Source organism: Leucoraja erinacea, chromosome 9, assembly GCF_028641065.1.
Source record: "Leucoraja erinacea ecotype New England chromosome 9, Leri_hhj_1, whole genome shotgun sequence".
NCBI classification, from domain to species: domain Eukaryota; kingdom Metazoa; phylum Chordata; class Chondrichthyes; order Rajiformes; family Rajidae; genus Leucoraja; species Leucoraja erinaceus.
The window spans coordinates 55,491,601-55,518,576 of record NC_073385.1 but is presented as its reverse complement, the minus strand read 5'-3'; positions in this window follow the sequence as shown (position 1 = coordinate 55,518,576).

Here is a 26,976-nt window from a genome sequence, read left to right as displayed (position 1 = left end):
CAGGCCCATAGCCAGCGAAGAGAAGCAGCGCAAAACCCAGCTCAACTCTGCCTGTCCCGCCAGGTTAACCTACACCCCTGCCTGGACCTGTGGGAAATATGGCCCAGGTTTACAGCCATCGCGGAGAAACAGCGCTGTCGTCCCGTCAGTCCAGGCAGGGCTGTAGGTTAACCCGGCGGGACAGGCAGAGTTGAGCTGCATTTAGTGCTGGATTGAGCCTCTGAACCCTCGTGTGTGTGTGTGCTCATGCGTGCGTGGCCACCAAGAAATTGTGTCCCCCCCGTCCCCCGGTCCCCTCCATATTAGCGATTTCCGTGCCTGGCTGTGGAGGACAAGACATTAGGTATTTTTAAAACAGAAATTGATAGGTTCTTAATTAGTAAGGGCATAATGGTCATGAGGAGAAGGGAGGAGAATGGGGTTGAGAGGGTAAAATAGACCAGACATGATAGAATGGCGGGGTAGACTCGATGGGCCGAATTACCTAATTCTGCTCCTATGTCGTATGGCCTTATTCTTTCCTTGATTGTTTCTAGTTAAGTTTAGAGATACAGCGCGGAAACTGGCCCTTCGGCCCACCGAGTCCGCACTGACCAGCGATCCCTGTACCCTGGCACTATCCTACAGACTAGGAACAATTTACAATTTTTACCAAAGCCAAATTAACTACAAACCTGTACGTCATTGGAGTGTGGGGGGAAACCGGAGCACCCGGGGCAAAACCCATGCGGTCACGGGGAGAACGTACAAACTCCGTACAGACAGTATCCACAGTCAGGATCGATCACGGGTCTTTGGCGCTGTAAGGCGGCAACTCTACCGCTGCACAACCGTGCCTCCCCGATTGTGAATGCTTTGCTGATGCTTTGCTGATGCTTTGATGCTTACTAATGTTTTCACTCTGAATCCTGCATGCTAAAACTTGCATTTCTTTTGGTATATCGACGACATGAGCCACCTAGTCCATGCTGGGCTGGATGACCTCATTCGTAGACCAGCTTGTTCCTCTCAGCTGTGCTGTGAAAGCTCTATCTATAAACAGACAACAAGTATTTCTTCTACGCTTCATCATGGCCTGTGGAAGATTGCTGTATTTTCAGGAGTAGCAGCTGCACGTTGATGTCATCCTACCCAACGTGCCCCAGAGGAGGACATTTCAAACCAACCCTACAAATAATCACAAAAAAAAACACAATGTTAGAAACTGCTGTACTCAAGCCACACAGTTTAAATCTCTAATTTTAATCAATAGTTAATAGAGCTTTATTTGTTTGTCACGTATGCATCTGCACAGTTACATTCTTTTTGCATATATTTTGCATGCAATCACCACCATTTTTGGCACCATTATTCAAAGTCCAAATTCCGTTAAGATGTGACATTCAAGTCTCCACTACTTCTAACGGAAGTTGGAAATTTAGTTTAGTATAATTGAATATTGTCATGTGAGAGGTACAGTGAAAGGTTTTTTTTTTGTTGCGTGCTATCCAGTCAGAGGAAAGACTATACATAATTACAATCATGCCACCTGTAGTGTACAGATACAAGATAAAGGGAATAACCGTTCAGTGCAGGGTGAAGTCCTGTAAAGTTGAATTAAAGATAGTCCGAGAGTCTTCAATGAGGTAGATGGTAGGTCAGGACCACTCTCTAGTTGGGGATAGGATGGATCAGTTGCCTGATACCCACCCCTCTGGGATAGGTAGCAGGAGATAATTTTTTCAAACTGTTGCTGCCTACATTGTGAAGATGATTCCTGACACGAAAGGGTTTGCATGACCTTGACCAATCACTGATTGAGCATGTGCCTCATGACTTGGAATCATAAGAGTTTGTGTCGGAATTTGAATGGGATATTTAATCCAGAGCCTTTAGGGGGTTATATGAAATGTACACTCAATAGGTGCAACCAGAGAACAGAAGGAGAATGGATGATTATATTGTCTGGTTAAAGGCATTGGCTTAAGACCTTTTGGTATGAGGCCCTCCCTGGAGACATGATCAAGACCAACTAGAAGCATACATTTGCTGTGATGAAGCAGCAAAAAAAACGTTGTGGCCTCACTCTGCTGGCAAACTATGCCACCGTGCTTTAATTCCTGTTGAAGTTCGGACATGCAAGGTGGAGGAAGACAGCTGAGCAAGAACAGTGCTGGAAGAACTCAGCAAGTCTGTGGAGAGAATGGCCAGAATTTCAGAAGAAAACAGTTGATTGGTTTACGACTGCAGCCATGTTGGCCTGAATGCAGCCGCCATGGTCATAGATTCCTAGAGTCATAGTATCCTACAGGGTGGAAACAGGCCCTTCTGGACCAAGGCCAACATGTCCCAGCTACACTAGTCCCACCTGCCTGCGTTTGATCCATATCCCTCTAAATGTTGTACTTGTCTAAATGCTTCTTCAACATTGCAATAGTCCTTGCCTCAACTACCTCCTCGGGTAGCTTGTTCCATACATTCACCACCCTTTGTAATGATGTTTCCAATGGCTGTGGAATTCTCTGCCTCAGAGGGCGGTGGAAGCCAGGTTCTCTGGATGCTTTCAAGAGAGAGTTAGATAGAGATCTTAAAGATAGCGGAGTCAAAGGATATGGGGAGAAGGCAGGAATGGGGTACTGATTGTGGATGATCAGCCATGATCACATTGAATGGCGGTGCTGGCTTGAAGCTCCAAATGGCCTACTCCTGCACCTATTGTCTATTGACACTACCAAGTTGTAGTCAAGCAACTGACTTTATCTGGCTTTATTAGAATTATCCCTTGAGGCTTGGTCACACAAGGTCTGAAGGGTCTCGACCCAAAATGTCACCCATTCCTTCTATCCAGAGATGCTGCCTGTCCCACTGAGTGTCCCACTCCAGCATTTTGTGTATAACTTGGTCACTCAACCTAGCTCCACAGATCCCACTCCACCCACACACCCACCAATGGCTACCCAGCACACCATCATTTGCCTGCATTGCAGTCCTCTAAGAAACAAGACACTCTCCACAAGTAGCTTTGTTCCCCATCTTCAGTTTTTGTTAATCACAAATAAATGTTTTCACAGAAAAACTGTAAGACAAAACCCAACTCTTGTCCTGACCTGAAAAGTCCCCTTTTAGTTTGGTTTTAGTTTTAGAGATACAGCACTGCACCAGGCCCTTCGGCCCACTGAGTCTGTGCTGACCCGCGATCCCTGTACGCTGGCACTAACCTCCACACTAGGAGCAATTTACAATTATACCAAGCCAATTAGCCTACAAACCTGTACGTCTTTGCAGTGTCGATGGAAACCAGAGCACCCAGAGAAAACCCACGTGGTCACGGAGCGAATGTATTATACAACTCTGTACAGCACCTGTAGTCAGGATCGAACTCAGGTCTCTGGTGCTCTGATTCAGCAACACTACAGCTGCGCCACCATGTCTCCCCAACACTTATCCATGTTCTCCAGAGATGCTGCCTGACTTGCTGAGTTACTCCAGCGCTTTGTGTCTTTTTTATCCCTCTATCTTTTGCAATGTTCTGTGCTTTACTCCATGGTACGTTCACACTAGTGCACTGAAAAAACACTTTTAAATTCCCGGAAGTGTAGCAAGTAACAACCTCTCTTTGGCTTGTTTCAAATAGGCGGTTCCTTTAAGTAGGCAGAAAAGTTCTGTTTACTTGAAGCTGCTGTTTTTTAAAAAGAAATCTTTTAAAATATATTTCCTTCTCCTGACTATTCACATGGAACAGTCAAAGCAGTTTGCATTGTCTGCCTGATTGCCACAGATAATGAGGGTCAGGGGCTTTTGTTGTAATGAAAGGACGGCATGACATGACCCTTGACCTGTAACTTGCTTGGTACCGTTGCTTGCAAGAAGCCTTTGTTCACCCTGAAGCCATAATAACTGTTATTACTTGGACAGAAGGAAAAGCTTTAACAATCACTGGAATAAGTAAAAGTTAGTCAGTCCATCAGACCCTTTCTATCTAATGCTGAAATGCACAATCACATTGTGATGGCTTCCCTGAGCTAAGAAAGACTATTAAATAGCCTGTCTGACATCCCCTGTATCTCTGCATCACAGCAGTGTCACATCCCCATCAACAGACACACAATCTAACCCCACCATTAGTTGTAAAACAATCGCCAATTACCCCATTCAAATGTTTATGCTTTCATTCATTTTCCAGCTGTCTTTAGTCTGCCCACTTTGGCACCGCAAATGCCCAGTGGCAATTTCCATTTTGGGGTATAATCAAGGATTTGGAAATATTGTCCAAACTGGAAAACTGAAATCAAATGGAATCAAATCAAACAGGAAAGGCTGGAAATATTCACCAGAGCTGATGAAAGGCCTCCCTTCACACCACTGAAAATCGCACAACTTGTCTCAAGTGACTTCATTCATCTTTCTGCAAACATTGATTTATATAATCACAGATGTCAATTTTCCATTAATCTGCAGATTGGGCTGTGATATTGAGCGCATTTATTTGATTTCTCCCCCACCAAACATTAATGAAAAGTGTTTACATGATAATGAGTAGGAACCTGATTTATTAATGCTCCTGAAAATGACAACAATAAATATTTTTAATCAAGTGCACCAGCTTCACTTGATGTTTAAGCATTGAGAATAAGAAGGGTCTCGACCAGAAACATCACCTATTCCATTTCACAAGAGATGCTGCCTGACCCGCAGTGTTACTCCAACATTTTGTGTCTATCTTCGGTCTAAACCATCATCTGGAATTCCTTCCTACACGCTAAAATTGTTTATTTTATTTACTATTTATTATTATAGGAGAATATTATTTTAAAATATTTCAAACAGGCTCTTAAGTGGCTTTGGATTTAATGAATTGATTTAGTAAATGTCGCAAGAAGTGTTTGAACGGGCGGATGTGATGACATTTATAGCAATTAAATCACCCAGAATTTCTGCAAAGAAAGACTGCAAATTTGGGTTGATTTAATTGCCATAAATTTAATGACATCTTCCCGTTCAAACACTTCTTGCAACATTTACTAAAGCAATTCATTAGATCCAAAGGAACTGCAGATGCTGGTTTAAACCATAGACACAAAATGCTGGAGTAACTCAGCGGGTCAGACTGCATCTCTGCAGAAAAGTCATATGTGACATCATCATTACTTCTAATCCAGAGATGCTGCCTCTCCCGCTGAGTTACTTCAGCATTTTGTGTCTATTTGCCACCTTTCTGATTAATCTCACTCAGTAGTGGGATCGGGTGGGTGACAAGCACCAAATCAGTGGGCCCTACTTGAAACTGGCAGACAGGAACATAAATGCATAAGAAATAGAAGCAGGAGAGGTCTCTTGTGGCTGCTCTGCCCTTCAATTAAATAGCTTTAAGTTTAGTTTAAGGGTAAAGTGTGGAAACAGGCCCTTTGGCCCACCGAGTCCACACCGACCAACAATCACCCATATACTAGTTCTATCCTACAAACAAGGGACGATTTACGGACGATAATTAATCTACAAACCTGCATGTCTTTGGAGGAAGAGTGTGGGAGGAAACCGGAGCATCTGAAAAAAACTCCCAAACTCCATACAGACAGCACCTGTGGTAAGGATCGAACCCAGGACTCTGGCACTGTAAGGCAGCAGCTCTACCACTGAGCCACTGTGCCACCCGGTCAAATTATTGACGACGAGGATGGGTGCAAAGCACATAGGATTAGCAGTCCATCGCCTTAACCTCTCAGCCACCTGTTCTTTTCTTAAGAATTGCACATGTCTGTATGGGCCAGGTCTACATTTTACCCCATTTGTCACTCTCTGCACTCAACTGAACTACCAACCATTAAATATTCCTTGCTCACCATAATTAACTTTGTACTAATTCCCTTTACCTCAGTTTGAACATAAGCCTATGGAAAGCTCTCACAAAGATCAATGTGAAAAGCCTCACACCAGTGTTAATGATGTCAGCCTGCAAATGAGAATTGTTCCTGTTCTTCTTACAATATTGCCTGGGATTTTACCCACCACTTACAGCGCCAGAGACCCGGGTTTGATCCTAACGATGGGTGCTATCTGTCGGGGGTTTATACCTTCTCCTGTAACCACGTGGGCTTTCTCCAACACAATGGTCTGTCGAAAGGTCCTGACCTGAAACGTTGCTTATCCATGTTCTCCAGAGAGGCTGCCTGACACGCTGAGTTACTCCAGCTCTCTGTGCCTTTTGTAGCTCAACAAGACATTGTGGTCAGCATGGACAGTTTGGGGAGAAGGGCCTGTTTTCAGGCTGCATTACCTTATGATAGGGAAAGTTGACACACGTTTTTTCCTTCATATTGCAGGATAGTGACTCTTTGTCTCTACATTCATATCCCATGGTACATATGATATATGAGAAAATAATCTAATTTCACTGTTTACCTTTGGAGATAGACGTAGCTGCTAACTAACCAAGCTAAATGCTTTTTTCTGAAATTATCTTTTTCCGTGCTCATTTGTTTGCTGTGAGGCGCTGTGTTCTTCAGATTGTTTTTCTAACAAGTCAAAGGCTTTGCAGCAGTAAAAGGATGACCTCAGTGACCCATGACCTGGAGTTCACTTTGGCATGGCTGCTTGAAGTAACCCTTTAAGTTGCAAAGAGTATTATTGCTCGATTGGAGAGAAAGAGCGCACAATAACTTTAAAAGTCAGGAGCACTTCAAGAGTGTAGGATAAGGAGGTGAAGATAAGGAGGAAACTGATTGCGCTTTCCATTCCCAATTGTACCCCATAAGATCGGCTTTATTTTACATGCTGTAACATACAATGTATTTCATGGGATATAGCAGCGTAGCCAATAAGTCAAGCATTCTCGACTGCGATAGGAAGGAACGAGCATTGATTTCGCTATTTTCCCATCATCAGGGTGAACAGTTGCTGAAGGTGTATTTGTGCCGAATATTGACAAAAATATCACCTTGGAAGGGCGGGATGAGGGGGGGGGTTAGGAGGGAATAGGTGACACATGGACTGGTTGCAAAATCCCATTGCTATGCATTGCCAAGCAACCCTGCTAACACAGTGAAATAATTTTATTTACAAACTGTCCAGTAGGGCATTGCCATACTTGCCACAATCCCGATCAACGATTAGCAAGTGTACAGAAATCACCTACTGAGCCCGCATGCAAGAGGAGCCATGAATTGGCTCCATTTTGAAAGTCCACAACTTTCCAGGCAAGTACCACACTGCTGCGGGCCTCCAGCCATCACCTTCCCTGGATGCAATGTCCCATGGTTCCCTCGTAAGTCAAGCTGGTTTAGAGATTCATTTTGAGATACAACACGGAAACAGGCCCTTCGCCCCACTTAGTCCACGCCGGCCAGCGATCCCCGTACACCAGCACTAACCTACACACTAGGGACAACTTGCAATTTTTACCAAAGTCAATTAACCTACAAACCTGTCCATCTTTGGAGTGTGGGAGGAAAGCGGAGCGTCTGGGGACAACCCACAGTAACGGGGAGAACGCACAAACTCCTTATAGACAGCCCCCATAGTCAGGATCAAACCCGGGTCTCTGGCAACTCTACTGCTGTGCCACCGTGCCGCCCCTCAGTGAGTGAGCATGATGCAACGTTTGATCCATTCATCAATTGGCACTCATGGTCTGACTTTGGTCTTTACTTTTGATTGGAGCTTGCTGTGTCTACGCTTCCAAGGTACTTTATTGACTGTAAAGTTTTGGCATAACCTAAGACCAATTAAAATACGACACGTTTAAATCCTTTTATTCTTCTAGTAACCACAGTGTCTTTTGAGTTGAAACCGCAGCCTTGTGCCATTCAAAGAATTTAATTTTGTTATGCAGCACTATTTTATTTCTATGATTGGGCTTGTGACAATGCTTCAAATCAGTAGCGTTGTTGAGGCAATAGCTTGGATCAAGAGAGTGGTTAATTCCACAGTGACCTCCACATCAAAGACAGAAGTGTTATTTCAAGAGCGCCCATAATACATGTCAGCATTGACGTCACATGTGCCCTGTTTTGCGAGCTCTGTGACAATTAAGTCCTGTACATCGATTTACATCGCTTCACGATTCACTCATTATGCCCAGGCCAGTTATAAATGCATCGGCACAGAGAGTGGGAGCGGTGTACTGTGCTGGAGGTGAACGTGCGGAGGCAAAGAGTGGGAATATCTCATTCACAGTCTAAATGTTGCGTAGAAATGCATACTGAATGCATGGCTCCTTGGCAGCGACTCGCAGTGTGCACATGAACAAAACACAACAGCAGTCTGCAGAGGTCGGGATTAAGCAGGAATAATAGGAATTGACTCCCCCTCATGGAAGTCTAATTGAACAGCTGCCAAAACTGAGCCTTCCTTTGACTTAACAAGTGCTGGCGTACCTCAGCATCCCTTCCTCAGTACCACAAAAAGGTTGAAATCAGTTCAGTTTACTTTATTGTCACGTGTACAACGGTACAATGAAAACGTGCAATGTCACGTGCTAACCAGTCAGCAGAAAGACAATACATGATTACAATCAATTCATTTACAGTGTGTAGATACATGATAAGGGAATAACTTTTAATGCAAGGTAAAGCCAGCAAAGTCCGATCAAGGATAGACCGAGGGTCATCAAAGAGGTAGATGGTAGTTCAGGACTGCTCGCTGGTTGTGGTAGGATGGTTCAGCAGGTTAAATATGATGGGAGCAACACCACTGGACACTTCCTTGACCTTTCCCTCAACATGGGAATTTTCAGAGGGAAGGAGACAGTGAGGTTTAGGGGAAAAAAATATTCAAAAGCTCAGAGTCTGGTAAAGTAAAGATAGTAAGGCAAAGTGATGAAAATTACGGATGAGCAAAATGCCAGAGATAAAGGAGCATTGGAGGAGAGAGAGAATTGCAGAGATAAGTTGAGGAAGGATTTGAACATGAGAATGACCAGTTTAAGTCTCAAATAAAGTACCCGTGGAGAGCCAGATTTGTGGGTTCGATCCTGACCTCGGGTGCTCTCTGTTTGGAGTTTGCACGTTCTCCCCGTGACTGCAGGATGAGGTGTCTCTTCTGGGAGCTCCTGTTTCCTCCAACATCCTAAAGGCAAGTGAGTGGTAGGTTAAATGTGTAGGAAGAAATTGCTGGTTTAAGTAGGGTCACCATCCGATACATCACCTATTCCTTTTCTCCAGCGATACTGTCTGACACGCTGAGTAATTCCAGCTTTTTGTATAGGTTAATTGGCTACTGCAATGGAAGCTGGGGGGAATTTAATGGCACTGTGGAGAAATCCAAGGTGTTTGGGTGAACTGCATCCAAAATGGGCTGGGTAACAGGGGGCAGAGAGTGTTAGAGGACAGGTGTTTTCCAAAGATAGACACAAAATATAGACCGCAAATTGGAGGAACTGCACCTCATACTACGCTAGGGTAGTTTACACCTCAGCGGTATGAACATTGACTTCTCCAATTTCAGATAGTCCTTGCTTTCTCCTTCCTTCCCCTCCCCTTCCCAGCTCTCCCACAGCCTACTGTCTCCACCTCTTCCTTTCTTTTTCACAACAGTCTGAGGAAGGGTCTCGGTCTGAAACGTTGCCTATTTCCTTCGCCCCATAGATGCTGCCTCACCCGCTGATTTTCTCCAGCTTCTTTGTCTAACTTTGATTTTTCCAGCATCTGCAGTTCTTACATAAACACTAAATGCTGAAGTAACTGAGTGGGTCAGGCATCATCTCTGGAGAAAATGGATACTACATTTTCTCCAGAGATGCTGCCTGTCCCACTGAGTTACTTCAGCATTTTGTGTCTATCTTTGGTATTAACCAGAATCTGCAGCTCCTTTTTAATACACATGTGTTTTTCCTGACTGGAAATCTGTAACAAATGATGTACCACAAGGATCGGTGTTTTGTGCCTGGGACTTACGTCTGGATAATACTGTGCATATATATATATAAGACTAAGTGGGACCCGTTGGTCTGGTCCCCCAACGCAAAATTCCACCTCTCCACCAATTCCAATATTGGTGACCAGTGGGGAGGGGACGGGGCTTTCTGAAGCGCTAGTATGGGTGTTGTGGGGTGAAGGGACTGGTTTGAGGGTTGGTATGGACATTGTGGGCCAAAATAATTCTTGGGTTGGCAGCTCAGTTACTCAAGCCTGATGTGCTGGCAGCTCACTCACAGCTGGTGGGCTGGCAGTTGACTCATGGCTGTTCCTTGAAATTCCATTTTAACCAGGGTGCAAGGCCACCAAATTCAAGTGTAATTTCTTACCACTTCAAGCAGGGTGCAAGGCCACCAAATTCAAGTGCAGTTTCATACCATTTCAAGCAGGGTGCAAGGCCATTAAAGACAGTGAGTCGTGACCTCTCCTCCATCTTGCAGAGACTGAGCCATGCCCACACTTCTGGGTTTTACAGTCCCTCCTCCTCTCCCACCAGAAGCCGTGGCCTTCATAGCGTGATTGACAGGAGAGAGAATCTCAACATTTTTAAAACACTAATAATTCTTTTATTTTTCATCGATGGGAAAAATCCTCGCCACCTGATGAGCGGAGGGGGACTCTGAGTAAGATGGCCAAAAATCACAGCCGTATGTGATAATCAATATAAAACGCAAACAGGAAGTGGTCAAGATTAGACTTTTAATTAAATAGAAGGCAAGGCAACTTTAATTAGGTAAGGCAACTTTAATTAGGTAAGGCAACTTTAATTAGGTAACACAGCTTTAGCATTTCCAAACCAAAGGCAACACAGCTTTATCATTTCCAAACCAAAAGCAACACAACTTTAGCATTTCCAAACTATATTTTCAAACCACATTAAGGGCACTGACAGGTCAGTAAAACCACTCACAGTTTAGTAGACATGTGTTCAGTGTGATTCACAGCTCAGACTGAGAAACGTGACCCTCTCGCTCCCCATCTTGCAGAGACTGACTGAGGCACTTAACACTTCCAGGTTTTATAATCACTCCGGAAGGGGTGTGGTCTTCAGGAGAGAGAATATCAATTTTTTTTAAACACTAATAACTTTTATTTTTTTAATCGATGGGAAAACTCCTCTTATCCTGTGCAGCGGAGGGGGAACTCTGAGTAAGATGGCCAAAAATCACAGCCGTAAGTGGCAGTGTTTTTTCTAAAATCAATATGCAGAACAACAGGAAGTGGTCAAGATCAGACTTTTAGTAATATAGATATATATATAAATTACTTGGATGAGAATTTAGAGAAATGATGGGTAAAGCCCCTGTCCCACTTAGGAGACCTAAACAGCAACCTCTGGTGACCTTCCCCACCACCCAAAAAAAATCAGGGTCAAGGTGACCTGCAACCTCCTACCACCTCCCACGCATATGTTGATAACCTTCCTCGACTATGTAGAAAACGGCTTCGACGACATGTGACTAAAAAATGATCGATTTTTAAAACGGCAACCTATTTTTAGTTGAGGCCAGATTTAATCATGATGAAAAAATAGCAGCAACCTAGATGAAGCCTCGATCACGCGGAAACCACTTTCGACCATTAGGGAGAGTGACCAAAACCTCCAGTGACCTCATGGAAACCTTGGGTGGCGGGCAAGGTCACCAGAGGTTGCTGTTTAGGTCTCCTAAGTGGGACAGGGGCTTGAGTTTATTGTGAACACTAAACTTAATAGAACATAGAACAGTACAGCACAGGAACAGACCCTTGAACCCACAATGTTTGTGCCGAACATGATGCCATTAAACTGACCTCATCTGCCTGTACACGTTCCATATCCCTCTATTCCTTACACTTCCAAGCGCCTATTTAAAAACCTCTTGAAAGCCACCGTATCGTGTCTGCCTCCAGCACAACCCCTGGCAGTGCGTTGCAGGCCCCCACCACTCTCTGTGTGAATCCTCATTGATTATCCAATGGCACAATCAAACAAAGCAAGGCAAACTCCAGTGGAACAGAGTTTTAGAAGTCAAAGGTATGTCTCCACCTGTTCTTTCCAAGTCACCTGTTTGTTATCGTAAGGCCTGCCTCAAATTACTTGCACACAGTTTGCTAAAATGTTATTTTCTGAAAGCAATCTGCCTAATCTGCATTTGAATGAGTCAATACTAACTGCTTTCACCAACTCCCTGGAGAGCTTTCCATAGATTTCTTGTTGAGTTAGCCTGCAAAACTCAGAACAGATAAGGTTTCCTTTGTTTGGTCAACAATTCCAGCATTGTGCTGGAGGAAAAGTTTGGAATAAGGGGGGGGGTGGCTCAAAATTATGAGAGGGTTTAAAGAGAGTAAACAAGGAGGATCTGTTTCCACGTGGTTCGGGGTGTGTGCGGTAGGAAGGAGTGGGTCGGGTGTTTGTGCAATGCTTGGGTGGGGTTGGGGGGGGTAAAAAAAACCAAGGTAGACACAAGACTTGATGGGTCATGTAGGTAACTCAGCGGGACATGCCCTCTCTCTGGAGAAAGGGAATAGGTGACATGAGAACGGAGAAATTAGGTGCGAGGAGTGAGGCCATTCGGTTCGGGGGTGGTGTGGGTGGGTGGGCCCTTCGAGGGTCCTGTGTGGCTGGCGGGTCGTTCATGTTCACTATGAGCATGGCGATCATCTAACTCAGTATCCCCCGTCACCTGCCGTTCTCTCCATGAGCTGCCTCTGATCCCCTTAGCCACTGGATCGGTTCCACATGCTCAGTCTGCCGCTCGTGGTGGGAAATATGATGTGGGTCGCGAGTTGGATTTTGCCCTTGTGCCTCAACCGTTACCACCGGGGCAGAGGAGGGCCATGAGAGTTGCACCGACGGTGTGGCCGTGCGGGGGGGGAAAAAAGGTTCCTGGTTTCATCGTTGCGTGGTGAGTAGGATGGGGGTTGCCCCGTTGGTCCTGAAGCTGGGGATCCCCGTGTGGCCGGACGTGAGTCGTTGCGCGTTCGAAGCACGGGTGAACACGGCTCCGTGCAGGCGTTACGCGTTGTGCCAATTTGCCTGCTGGACAGTTCGGGGGAAGTGTTTTGTTTCGAGTAAGAGCCCCGCTGGCAGGCTGCCGAAATTGGTGCTCAGGTCGAGGGAAGGAAACCAAGCGGCATTAGCAGTGCGGTTGCGGCAATCCCAAAAAGTCCGGACAGGGGCTCCAGGGGAATGCAGGCTAGGATCTGGATCCGTCGGCTGGGGCACGCCCTCTAGGGGGCATTATAGAGTAGCCGGGCCCAGCCAGAGGGGAGACCAAAACTGGGGACGGCAACACTCCGGGGGTCGCGACCAAGATCCCTGTACAACGCTAGAGACCAGGGTGCGTGCCGGTCGGGTCTCGAGGCCGCAAACCTGGTTGCGTATCAAGGCAGTCTATGCCATTCGGCAGGAGTGCGCGGATCGAGTGCGAAGTACAATGATTCTTCAACTGCCCGACTGTCACCGACACTTCTCTTTGTGCGGTGGGCCAGAGATCTGTTGCTTCGTGACGCCTAATCTGAGTCGCCGATCTTAGTGGGGGGGTTGTGGGGGTCGTGGGTGGTTTACCGGTATGTATGGGTTGTGGTATTTTTCTTGTTTTGGGCTGGTGCTGTTGGACAGGTTGTTTGTTGTTTGTCACGGTTGAAACATTTAGAAGCCCCCGCTGGAGTGACGATCACGACGGCTAGCCTACCGCTCTCTTGGGTCTAACGTATTTTTGGCCTTATATAGTGTAGAATTGGGTAGGTGTGGGTGTGTGGGGTGAACGGGTGTTCCTTGAGCGGGGTGCAGGGGGTGCTCCGACGGGTTGCGTCTTTGTGTGTTTTGGGGGCCCTATTGTGTATCTGCTGCCCTATTCTCAGTTTCTTCATGTTCGGCGCGGCTAGGGGTTAGGTGGGAGTTTTTGGGGGGTCTGTTTGTGTGTGTGTGGGAAAGTATACAACTTAGAAATTTGTGTGTGGGGGGGGGCGCTATGTGTTTTCGGTGTGGGTTTGAGGTGTGTTGACTTATGTTTGTTTTTCTTCGAAGGGAGTTTGGGTCCTTGGATCGGTATCCTGGAGGACGTTGGCCGTGGGTGCTATGCTACTTGTGCTCTGGTGGGTCCAGGGGGTGTGGTTGTGGGGGGGGAGTGGGGCGAGGCTGGGGTATGGAGAAGCTAAGCAAACGGTGTGTTAGCTGGCTAAACGGAAACGAAACTAACGAACGAATACTTAACGAAGGAACGAAACGCCACGAAACGAACGTTAACTCAACGAAGCAAACGCACGAGAAGCGGGAGCGAGGAGGATGGCCACGGGGGAGGGGGCTGGACAGCACAGCCAGAGCGGGGGGGGAGACATCAGCAAAAGAGTCAAAAGGATGGTTGAAGCCCGCCTGAAACGTCGACCCCCTGCCGTTGCGCTCATGAAGGCGGGGGGCCGCCCCGCGGAGTGACCCAGCGTGGTGGGGGCGAGCGCGGGGAAAACCAGCGTCGCAGTGCCGTCGGACACAAGAGAGGTAGGGGGTGCATGATGTCACCACGCAAGTGGGAGGACAAGAAAGGCGGACTTGTGCAGGGGAGTACAGAACATAAGGGGAAACACAAGGTAGAAAAAATCGGGAGAAAAAACCCGTCAGCGGGGGAGGCAGCAGCGATGGAGCAAAGGAGATGAGACTGTGTGACGGGTTTGTTTCGGGGGTCGATGTTTGGTTCCGGCGGCGGGCAGACTGTGGAAACCCGGACCAAAGATATATAAGGTCAGCAAACCGAAAAAAAGAGGACTGACAGGGGGTTGGGATAGTACTTCCTTTTTGTCCATTTTTTGGGGGGCAAAAGTTCGGGAAGTCTTTGTGGGTTAATGGGGGTATAGTGGATGCGTTGAGGTGGATGGACAGATGGATGACAGGAAACGACGGCCATGTGTAGAGGGAGCAAAATGTTGGTGTCGGCCAGAAAAGCAGCAGCGCCCGCGGCCGGCCGGCAGACTCGTCCACGTTCGTTGTGGGTGTTTTGTGCAAGTAGGGAGCTTAAAAAGAGGTGGTTGGGGAGACCCCGCACCTGCTGTGTTTTTTGTTTTCGGGTGGTTGTTGGGGGGGATGGGGGGGCGGTTGTGGATTTTAGCCAGCCGGGGGGGACAGTCCGGGCAACCGCCGGCCCGCAGGAGGCAGGACAGCAGGGCAAAGCCACAAACAGACGCAAGAACAGGTGAGGGGTCCGGGGCCAGGCGACCGCGAACGCCGCGAATAGCCACACGGAGAAAGGCGGGCAGCCAGTCTCACGAGGAAAACGAGACCACGCAGCTAAGAGGGGAAGAGCGGGGAAGATAGGTTGGAAGGGGGAATAGGTTGAGGAAGTGCGGGCAGGCAAGTTGGCGAACCGAGGGGGATGACTCTGATATGGGGTGCTATTTGTAGCAGGAAGAACGCATGTGTGGGAAGGGGTTTAGGTGGAGGTTGGTTTTGTAGGGTGGTGTGTGTCTTGGGTGGGGGCCGGGGGGTGTTTGGTGGTGGGGTTTTGGGGTGCGATGTTTGTGGGGGGGGGGTGAATGCGTGTGTTGCGTCTGCCTAATTTGGGGGGAGTGGGTGTAGTGTTGGTTTGCGACGACATATTGTATCAAGGGAATGACGGGGTATGTGTATGATTGAGTGGCATGAGGTTGATGCAGATGACGGGAGGTAGCGAGGGGATGCGATGAGTAAGTGTGGTGAGGGCGTGCGAGGTGGGTCTTTGTTGTGCTTCTGAACGGAACATGGCAGTGGGTGTTCACAGTTGTTTTGCCAAGATTCAGGGCGTGTGTCGGCCGCAACAGGCCACCGGCAAGTTTGGAGGTGGGGGCCCCGGGGGTGTGCTGCACACCGTGGGGGAACTGGTATCCAGGAAGTTTGAGTGGCGTCAGTGGTATCCGTCCCAGACCCTGAGACAGGGGAGTGTGTCAGCCATTGGGGGACTGGATGCGGCAGCATGGTGCTGGGATCCCTTAGGGTGGGAGCACAGAGCACATGCGGAGTGTTAAGGGCAGCAGCCTGTGTTGGGGGGGTTTTGGCCGCTGAGTGTCCGGTGATTCTGGAGTGGTGGTTTTTCCCCACGCCGAGAAACGTGTCGCGGGGTAGATGCCGCTGGGCCAGGTCAAAGAGGTATGGATTGCCTTTCACGGGAGATGGTAGCACCGTGGGCGTGCAGCCTGCCCCCTGCTTTGGGGTATCGAGTACGAGGGTGGGCCTGTGGTCTCGTCCACAAGCGGTGGTTGTCAGAAAGTGGTTGTGTGTTGGCGGGTCAATAATTTAGGGCGTCAATGATAGATTAAACGGAAAGAGCTGCGGGGCCTTTGACAAAACGGGGGGTGGAGAGAAAAATGTTGGCTGGGGGGGTGTCATGTTCTACCGATGGGTTTTTTGTTCAAAAAGGAGGTTGTGTTACCGAGGGCCACGGGGTCGTGTTGTTGGTGTGTGCGAAGCGGGTGTCATGTTGGGTTAGCATTTTTGAAAACTACGGTGCACTCGTAGGGCTATGCAAGAGATAAACAGGCAGGGTTGCATGAAGGGAGGCGGGAGGATGGACAGTGGGTTGCACCGGGGATGGCAAGTTTACAAGGGAAAATGCAGTGAGTACATGGGAACACACGTGGGGGCAGCATCAACAATTGATGGGTAACTGGCGCGGACATGAGCGGGCAGCGGGGACGAAAGCATTAGCAGTTAGGACAACAATAATTTAGGAAAAACAGGAAGACAAAGTGGATGCACATCCCCAGGAAACTGGTCTAACGACAATTCCAAAGCGAGTAAGTACTTAACACCATTCCAGGTTTTGGGTAATTGTAATGAAATGTTCAGGTTTGCTGGGTTGTCTGTGTCAATTATAGAAATCCAACGAATGGAGATTTTAGACTTGGGATTATTGGGTGGAATGCACAAAGAACTGGGCGATGCTGGTGTTACTTTGGGTTGCAATAAAGACAATTCGTCTGGGTAGTAACTCACCGTTCCGGCAGGCCGTGTCGTGGAGAACATTGGATCAGGGTGTTTCAGTCAGATCGAGTGTTCCTGAAGATGCCACCTGCCGCTAGAGCTTACTCCAGCACTTGTTGTGTACATTATCTGTTAAGTTCTGTGAGAGTTTTGTTGTTATCGCACAAGAGCAATTGGGGGTCAATCCTTGTATGTCCCTCGATGCAACATCGTTTGTCGTCGTGCATATAATGAAAAGTTTACTGTTCGCCAGGTGAATAGGTCGGTGGGGGGGCATAAGGGGGTGATTGGGGGGAGTGGGGCATGTAAAGGAGACGAATCCATCCGCGTGATGGTAAGACCGGTTATATGAGGGTATTGTTAAAAGGGCATGTGGAAACACATGTTTAACTCGTACAATAAACCAATCATTGGAATGTCGCGTGGGTGGCAGTCTGGTCGGGTGGATTTTTGGTGGCCATTGCCATTAGGTGTAGAGTGTGTGTCCCGTTTTGTGGTGGGGTGGTGCCAGCGCGTTCGTACTTTGAATCAAGTGAGCGGTGTGTGAGGTACGGGAGACTTATTCTGCAAGGGTTGCTCATCATACTTAAATAAAAGCCGGGTGGTGGGGTGGGTGGGTTTTGTTGGGTGTGGGGGGGCAATTAATCTAGGGCGTGTGGCAATGAAGGATGTCCAAAAGAGCTTGTGACAGCTTTTATTTGGGTCACACTTGATTTGGCATCGCAAGGGGTGTGAATTATTCAGTTGCAGTGTCTCAATATTTATAATTTAAAGAACTCTGAAACTCTGTGCTTGGTGTGGACTGAGCGGACTGTGAGTTCTAAGGGTGGAGGGGGGGGGTGCGTGGGGGAGATGCTGTGTTTATGGAACGAGGCGGCCCACAGGTGAGGCGGGGGGGGGTCATCGTTCTTATGGAGCGAGGAATAGGCGACGTTTGGTCGATACCCTTCGTTTTCCAGATTGATGTCGGGAGGTGGGGTGTGTCGGGTGGTTGGGTGTGTTGTGAAGAAAGGAAGTGGCAGGGATGACAGTGGGTGGCATGTGGGAGCTTTAGTTAGTGTAGGGGTGGGGGTGTGAGCCTGTGTTTGGAGGGGTGTGGAGGTAAGATGGGGCGCTCGGTACGTGGGTGCCGGGGGTGGGAGAAGTGGGGGTTGCGAAGGTGCAATGTTTTGCGTTGGTGGGTGTGGGGGTGGGGTTGGGGGTGGGAGGCCGTCTGTTGGGGTGGGGTGTGGTGTGAACGGGGACGGCCAGAGGGGGGTCGAAAGATTATGGAGGTGCGCGTGGGGCCTCCATATGCGGGGTGGTGTGGGGGCGGGGGTCGTTTTGGCGGGACTCGTGGGGTGGTGTGGGGGGGTGTGTTTGGTGCGGCGAGGTGGGAGTTATGGGTGCCTTCGAGAGTTAAAGTGGTGGGGGGGGGGGTTGGGGGAGGTACAGTGGGGGGGGGGGTGGGTGTGGGGCAATAACTCTGGGTGTAGGGCAGTGGGACTCATGTGTCGGGGGGGTGGGGGGTGGCTGGGTCAGGCATCTGGAGGTGTTTGGATTTTTTGTGGTCGAGCAGAGTGGGAAAGTGGTAAATTTAGTGCAGTTGGGGTTGGGGGCACGTGGTTGGTGGTGGTGTGGTGTGGTGGTGGGGGGGGGGCCGATAAATATGGTGATGGGGGAGGTGTAAATGTTGCGTGTGGAGGCGATGGTGTGCCGGTTGGGTTGGAGATTGTGGTCTAGGGGTTGGTTTGTGTGGCGAAGATGTCTCTTGGGTGCCGTGTCCCGATTGGTGACCGATTTGTACTGTCGTCGTACCTAGGTGCGCTGGTTGGATGGGGGGTGGCGGAAGTCTGTTGGGGAATTGAATGGGGTTGGGTGGGCCGGCGGTGTCCTGGGATGGTTGTGTGGGGGGGTTGGCCACTTTCCAGTACTGCTAGGGATGACGGGCGTTGAGAGGGGTCCTCTCCTTGTTAATCTGTGTGGTCGGGGTGTGCGCCAACGTCAAGGGGGCGTGCTGTGGGGGAGACCACAGTCCTAGGATCTGGCTCGCACTTGTGGGGGGCTGGACAGGGGGGGGGCGAGGTGGTGGGTTTTTTGTTTGGGGGTGGTGAATGGTGACCGTTCCCTGCGCAAAATACGAGAGCTGGAGCGATTTGTGTTCCACGCCAGGGGGGCGGACTGCGGCACAATGTGTCATGAGGGAGGGGGGATATGTTGTGTGAAATTGTGGGAACATAGATGGCAAAACCTGGGTAAGGTTTGAGGAGTGTTTTGTATTTCGTTCCGGGGCGCGGAGGAGAGATGCCGGGATTAGGGCTTTTGGTTGTGTGCGGGGGGTGGCGGGGGGTGGGTGGTGGTGTAATATTGGGTATTTATAACCTGAACAAGTGGGATTGTTCCTATTTTGGGAAAGAGTAAGTTTGTGAAAAGAATTTGCCAACTGGTGCTGAGGTGAGCGATCGCCGAGGATCCTGGGCTCTGTTTTTGGGGGGGTTTGGGGGGGGGGGGGGGTGTGTCTGCATGAGCGCGTGATATAGGACCGGGTGGAGGGGTGGGGGTGGAGTTGATACCTTGGTTGGCGTAGGGGCTGGTGCAGATGCAAAGATAGGGGTGGGGAGGAGTGGTGCAGGGAACGGTTCCGTGCCGTGGGCACCTGGAAAGATGCGTGGGGTCGGTTTGGGTTGGCCTTTGGTGTAGGTGGGGGGTAGTGTCGTGAGGTGGGGAGTAAATGCGCCAAGGTTAGCGGGTTCGCGGGGGGGTGGCTGGGTGGTGTGGAGTGGTGCCGGGATAATTACCATGGTGAGGGGTGGTGTTTTTGTGTGGGTGGGGAATTGGTTGGTTCTTCTAATTGGGTGTTGTACTCATTGGACATTAAACACCTTAATACCATTGGTGGTGTGGGGGGCTGTGACAGTCTGGAGGAGGCTTCTGAAGAGGGTGGGGTCGCTTGAGTTGTGTTGCACGCCTGGGGGGCAGATAGCCCCTCAACGACTGGTCTCATGGGGGGTGGCATTGTGTTGATGGGTGGTTGGGCGGGAAGGGCTGGTTTGTTGGGACGGTGGTTTGGTTGGGTGGGTGGGGGGGGTCAGTGGGTGTGTGCAGGTGGAGGGGGGTAGGGGAATGTGTTTGTGGGTAAGGGGGTTGCGAGTGGCGATTTTTTTGGATGGTGAGAGGGAAGGTGGGCAGGTGGTGGCGCAATTTGGGAGTGTTCCGTGCTAGTAAGGACTGAGGAACTTGATCGGTGGCAAGGGGTCCCGATGGGGAGAAAAGAAGGAAGCCGGGGCCGACTGTAGCCTTATTTTGGTCCGTGTCGCAGGGGGGGGGGTTGTGGGGTGTCAATGCGAAAAGGGGGCCATAAATAATAGCAAAATGGCAGCTCGCCCATCAAGTCGACTGTGCCATTCAAATCATGCGGATTTATCTCTCCCTGCCTAGACTCCCTGATGTTACCCTGGTTGCTTCTCCCCCTAGTAGGGCCCCTACAGCGGGTCTGTCTGGAGGCTGATGGCAAGTAATCTATCTATCTCTCTTTGTAAATATCCATGGGTGGACCTTGGCCTCGTGCGCGGTGCGAGGTTGTCCGTTCTGTTGCATTTCATAATTTTCATGGGGTTAGTCCCGCGAGCCGTCTTCCCAAAGACATTCCTGTCTTTATTCCTCCTTCCTACAGGAACGTACTATCAATTTGGTGATGGCTATGAAGGTCGTACTTGCCTCTTTTTGGTATAAATCACTGTTCTTTCATATCTCCATTTAGCGTCGGCATGCTGTGCTATCTTTGTTAGTAGGGATGGGCGGCAGGGTCTGAAGAAGGTCCTCGACCCAAACATCACCTATTTTTTTTCTCCAGAGATGCTGCCTGACCCGCTGAGTTACTGCAACATTTTGTGTCCATTTTCAGTAGAACCAGCATCTGCAGTTTCCCTCTTCACTTGCTGCCTGACCTGCTGAGTTACTCCAGCACGTTGTGTCCATTATGGGACTCAGTTCATTTAAAACAGAAATCAGTAAGTTTCTGGCTATTGATGGATGAGGGGATAGGGCCAGAGGAGTTCCATCCATGGAGATGGCATTTGTTGCAAAGGTGGTGAAGGCCTACACTTGTATAATGACATATGCAACACCTTTTGTGGTTTGGGTCATTGCTAGGGAGGTGTTGGGGAGTCGCATTTGTACCTTTAAGATGCATTGGTTGGGGAGTGGGGTTGGCCCTTCCTTACCTGTCAAAGACCTGACGAGGTGGCGGGCCTGAAACAAATGACTGGGGCTCGTGTGGTTGGAGGTGTTCGCGCTGATTACTTGGGGTCTGCGGTGGTGTAACGGGGGCCCACAACTATTGGTTTTGATGTGGGGTGTTAGTGATTGTTCCTGGCACGCAGGCGCACGAGGGGGTACGTCATGCGGCCGGGTTGTGGGGGGGTGGGGTGGGCGCAGCGGGGAGGATGGATTGTTTTTAGGGCGGTGTGACTTTGGGGCGTCAGGGGGGGCCGGTCTATGTCGCAGTCATGGCAGTTTTGTTTGGCCGTGTGAAGTGGAGCTGGCCGCTGTGGTCGGAGGGGCGGCGCTGTGGTCGTTCAGTTTTGTTCATATTTTCGAAACAGCGCGGCGCGGCTTGGGATTTGGGGGGGGGTGGTGGGGGCGCCACTGCAGCGAAGGGGGAGGGAGCGGTGTCGGTTCGGTTTCTGGTTTCTTGGTGGGTTTGGGTCTTGCGATGGTGTTGAGTGCAGGTGGTGCTCGTTGCTTGTGCGATTTGGGTGTGCATGTTTGCGATGGTAGAGGGTCCAGTGGTCCAGGAGGAGGGTGGTTGTGAAAGTCAGGGTGTCCCTTGCGGCGCGGGTGGCTGTAGCTGTCTCGTTTTGAATGTTCCAGAAATGAAGTGGGCGTGCGCTGTATTGGGGTGCTGGGGGGGTGTGGTGTGGGTTTGGGGTGTTTGCGTCAACTGGATCAAAGGTGTGGGAGACCTGCACTGGCAGTATGGAGGAAACTCGTCGGGTGGAGTGCGTAGGTGCATCGTGATGGAGTCTAAGGAAGTGTCTAGCTATTTCACGATCGAACCCCTGGGTCTTCAACGGGTTAAGTGCTCGTGAAAATGGAGACTGGTTGGCTGGGTTGAGTTGTGGCCGTTTTGTTCCACCACACCTTACGCCTTTGGCCTAGGAGGGGCAGGGGTCCGAGCAGTCGGGAGGCGGCGGGATAGACCTTCAGCATCCAGGGCCGGTGGTGTACCGCTGGCCACTCTCGTTTTTTCATACCCTGCCCCCTGCGGGGAAGGAAGTACAGGAGCCTGAAAACTGTCGACAGGGTTGGTCGTCAGGTTCAGGAACCTGGGCTGGAGGGGGTGCTGAAAAGTGGCGCTAGTGTGAAACATGGTGGGGGTGGGTTTTTTGGGGGGGACACGGGAATTCTTTTGGGTCGGTCCGTGGGTGACGCGCGTTTTACCGACACGGTGGAGCGGACATGGGTTGGGGCGGGCGTGGTGACACGCGCGAGCGTTGGTTGTGTGTCGGGGGGGCCGTTGGCTTTGTGGTCCTCGTGTGTGTGGGCTCGAGTGATTGGAGGCGGGCGGGTAGCTGAGGCGCGGGTGGTGGTGTGGGGTGGGGACCTGTTGGGGGAGCTGTGTCTCTGGAATTTCCCTCACCGATGGTCGGCGGGTTTCGGGGTCTGTGCGTCCGGTTCTGATGAATTCGGGTGTGCTTTGAATCGAGTCTCCTTGTTCGTGTCGATGGTGCGGGCTTAAATCCTGGTGGGGGTGGTTCGCTGGGAGAGGTGCTTCCTATGTGTCTCCGTCGGGGCTGCTGTCGGGAACCGGGGGGGTGTGTGCGCCTCGACTCATCGGTAGAAGATTCCCTGTGGTCCGAGTTGGTTTTAAGGTTGTGGGGCCTTTGGTCTTGATTAACAAGGCCCCACAACTGGCCAATTCAAGCTCGGGCTCCACTCAGGGACGCTCCCTCCTGGGTCGGGTGATGGGGGTGCACCTGTGGGCGCTCTGGTGTACAGTCCCGGCCCCCGCCGTCGGGCCAATGGTGGCCCTCCCCCATTGTCCTTCTTGACCGATTGCGTCGCGTCTCCTCCTCGGTCCAATGTCAGTTTCAGCTCGGGGATGGCTGTTCAGGTGGTCCGTCAATCCCCTGTCTTGGGGCGTAAAGCCGGATATTTCGATAGTTTGTTTTTTTCAGCTTGGTGTGTGCGGATATTCGGTAAGAGGTCTGCGTGATTACCAAGCATGGGGGGATTGTTCGCCCATGGCTGGGCAGCGGCTCTCCAAACCTGGAAGGGACGTGGCCGTGGGGGGGGTGGGGGTCCGAGTTTCCCCTTTGGGAGGTTTGCCGCCCCTGTTGGGAACAGTTTGTCTACGGGTGGGGCCCTACAGCCCCGAGTCTAGGGGTAACACTACAACCTCAAATAATGTGTCTCTGGAAGCTACAGACTATTAATTGGTTATTATTGCACTATTTATGTTGTTGTGTTTGTGTGTACAGTGGGGATACATTGTGTGGGCGTCGATCACGGAGGGGGTGTGGGGGGAGGGGTGGGGGGTTGGGGTGCTGATTCAATTTATAAGAAAGCACATTAGCGTTCCTCTATACTTGGGGGTGCTTAGGGGTGAAGTATTACGGATGACTCATTATGCTCAGGGGGACTCTCTCGAGACTTCGTACAGGTTTCCGGCAGTCGTGAGGCGCATGTCTAAACGGTTGCATCGTTTGCTTGCTTATTTTGGCACCTGGAGGGTGTCCATGGGGTAGCAATGAAAGATGCTGCATGAAGTTGTAACTGAGCTTGTGCCTCGCCATCATGCGATTGGGCTAAACCTCCCTAGGGCTGCATCAAGGGTGACCTTATCGCAGTCGCTGCCGGGGTCAAAAAGGTTGCTCAAGGGACCCGTGCACCATCCGGGCCACCCCTACCGTCATGTTCACAGTGCACGTCACTGCATCAGTAAAGGTGCGGTATCCTAAATCTGCAACATCCATGTTCAGGAGACAGACTTTCGTTCCCACTACTGCCTCAGACTAATAAACACAACTTCAAACGGCTATGAGGGTTTCTTTTGTGAACGCTTTGATTCATGTTCTTGACATCGTCGCTTGGTAGTGGTTTGTGTGGCGACTTTATATATGTTTATTTATGTGTGTGTGTATATTTCTAGGGTGGTATGTTGGGTCGGTTTGGTGACACACGGTGGATGCGTCTTTGTAGTCTGTAGTCAGGTTGGTTGTTGGTGGTCCTACATAGTTCCGGGTTGGTGTGTTGGGTGCGGTTGGTGGGGGCAGGGGGTGGGGGGCAGAGTGGCAAAGATTTTGTCTGAGTTTGGTCCTGATGGGGGGTGTCGGTGGGTTGGGGGGGTACGTCGTGATGACAATAAACTGTCTCGGGGTTGACTTACTTTGACTTGTATATTACAGAATATAATATAGTGGTACCCATGCCGATCACTGACGTATTTATATAAGTTTACGTGCAACCGGCGTTGTCCCTCTACATATAGATAATTTAGGGGTGGTGTGATTGGGTGTGTGATGATACACACCTGAACTTTTTTCGGTCTCGGTCCGGGTTGGGTGGTGGGGGTGGTGTGGGTGGGGGGTGGTGGGGTCATGTATTAGTATGTTTACGTGTACGATGTTTACACATTCTGTTGTGCTGCTGCAGGTAGGATTTTTCATTTGGCCTTTGTGGACGTAATGACAATAAAACACGTCTTGACTCTCAGTTATCTCTGTTCTCCCCTCTCCCCTGACTCTCATTCTGAAGAAGGGTCTTGACGCCGAAACTCACCCAATGTGTCCTTCTTGTCCAGAGGAGGTGTTGCTGCCTATGACCCGCTGATTACTTCCAGCATTTTGTGTCGTCCCAAATTACACAGCACCACCTGCCTGCGTTTTGGCCCATATCCCTCCAAACCTGTTCTTTCTATGTACCTTTTTAAATGTTTCTTGAACATTGCGACATTATCTGCCTCAACTACCTCCTCTGGCAGCTCGTTCCATACACCCACCACCCTATGTGTGAAAAATATATCCCTCGAGTTCCTATTAAATCTTTCCCCCCTCACCTTAAACCGATATCTCTAGTTCTCGATCCCCTACTCTAGACGAGAGACTCTGTGTGTTTACCAGATCTACACCTCTCATGATTTTATACACCTCTATAAGATCACGCCCGTCATCCGTCCTGGTGCACGTCATAGGAAGTAGAGTCCTACCTGACCAAGGTGCCTCTCCCTAGAGCCCAGGGTGCCCTGTGGCGGCAGGGTGGTCCTGGCAACATGGCCGCGTGGCGGGTAGATTGTTCTCGTTGGGCACGCCTTTTTCTTAGGCTTGACAACAGTCCTGAAGGGGGGTTTCTGGCCGCGAAACGGTTGCCCTTGTCCTCGCTGTGGTCGGTGGGCATAGATTCTGGGGCTTGGCCCGCGCAGGAGGGTATTTCTTCTCCAGAGCATTTTTTTGGTACCTACCGACTTGTACAACAAGGTTTCTCTTATGAACACGGTGCGCCCCAGAATCGAACACGGACAAAGATCCTTATAGGAGCTTTGGTTGAACACAATACTCTCACCGAACGGGTGGTCTTTATATCACTGACATGGACCTCGTGGGCCAACTTGCGTAGTAGTCTCAGGTTGCGTCGGTTGGGGTGGGTCATTCGCGTCCTACGCGCTCGTTGCTTTGGGACGAGAGACAGACGGGTAACCAGATCGGTCGGGTTGCAAGGGGGGGGGGTGCGCCGTGGGTGGTAAGATCAGGGGGGGTGTGAATGCATTGTGTTGGTGGGTGTCTGTGCAGGGGTGGGTGGAGACAGGACGAGCGGGGCACCAGACGCTAGCATCGGGGTGGGGGAGTGTGGTGGTGTCGGGCGGGCAGGGGGGGTAGGGACACGAGATGAGGTTGTTGAGTATGGTTTGTGGGGGTTTGGGGAGCGGCGTGGTGGTGGGGGGGGACAGTGGGGGCATGGGTCGCACCAAGCGTTGTGTTACGGGGGGTGGGTGGTTGTTGCATGTGGGGGGGGGGGGGGGGGTGGTTGGGCGGCTCGTTGGCTGTTGGGTCGTGGGGGTGTGGGGGGTTCTGTTTGGAAGGGGGGGTGGGCCCAAAGCAATCGACTTCCGGGTGGGGGCTCGTGTGTGTGGTGGGTGGTACGTGTGGGGGGTAGGTGGGGGGGCCGGGGGGGAGGGGCGTATTACTGTGAGGGGTTTGTTGGTTGTGAGTTAGTCGGGTACTTCGGGAGGTGGAGCGGTGTTATTGGGGGTTGTTTGCTGTGTGCGGGTCTCGTGCGAGTAGGGGGGTTGTTGTGGTCGGGGTTGGGTCCGTGGGGGGGGGGGGTGTGGGGCGGATGCACTATGGGGGGGGGTGGGGAGGGGTGGGGGGGGGCGCAGCTTTGCATGCTTGGGTTTGTCAAGATTGTCCTGATGATTGGTATGGGTTTTCTTTATCGAAAGAGCGCCGGTGTCCTGATAACGGAGTTAAGGTACAGGATTTTGTCTTAAGGGGGTGTTTGCCATGGTTGTTCGCCGGGGTGGGCGATGCTTGGGGGTTGAACTTATGTTTAGGCTTGCGGTCGGTTATACCAATCAAGGGGTGCATGTAACCTGTGTGTGTGGTGTGTGGGCGCGTGGGGTTTGGCGTGTGCATGTGTCACTGTGCGTGGCGTAGTGCCGACCGAACCGTACAAATTGTCAAACCCCAGACCCACTGCTCCCCACGCTTACCTCCTGCTCCACCCTGGGTCACACCCTGGGCAGACCAACTAGTCGAGCTTCGGTGACTGGTTCAGAGCCCTGGGTTCAGGATTAATCCCCGTGAATACGCTGTACGATGAGAAGCAAGCGCCATTTAGGTATTTAGTGCCCAGCTGCCCGTCGCTGTCGGGGGGCCATCCGAGCTGGTCGGTAAGCGTAAAGTGCAGGTTTGGTGCCTCGCATCTCTATCGTGGACTCCTTGGTCCCAGAGAATTGCCCAAGGTTGTTACTGCTAGACCCAAAACTTACTGTCCCGACTCATTACACCTTAGTACCCGCTCGCTATGAAGCTTCAACACTTCTCTAACTATGACCTCCTGTTCGACTGGCCCAATCAGCCGTGCACACAAACTAGCGGACCCTGGGGTGCTCTGAAATGCATACTACGAATTTCCAGCTGCATACAATTAGGACACAGAGTTCTGGCAGTAAACGCTGAG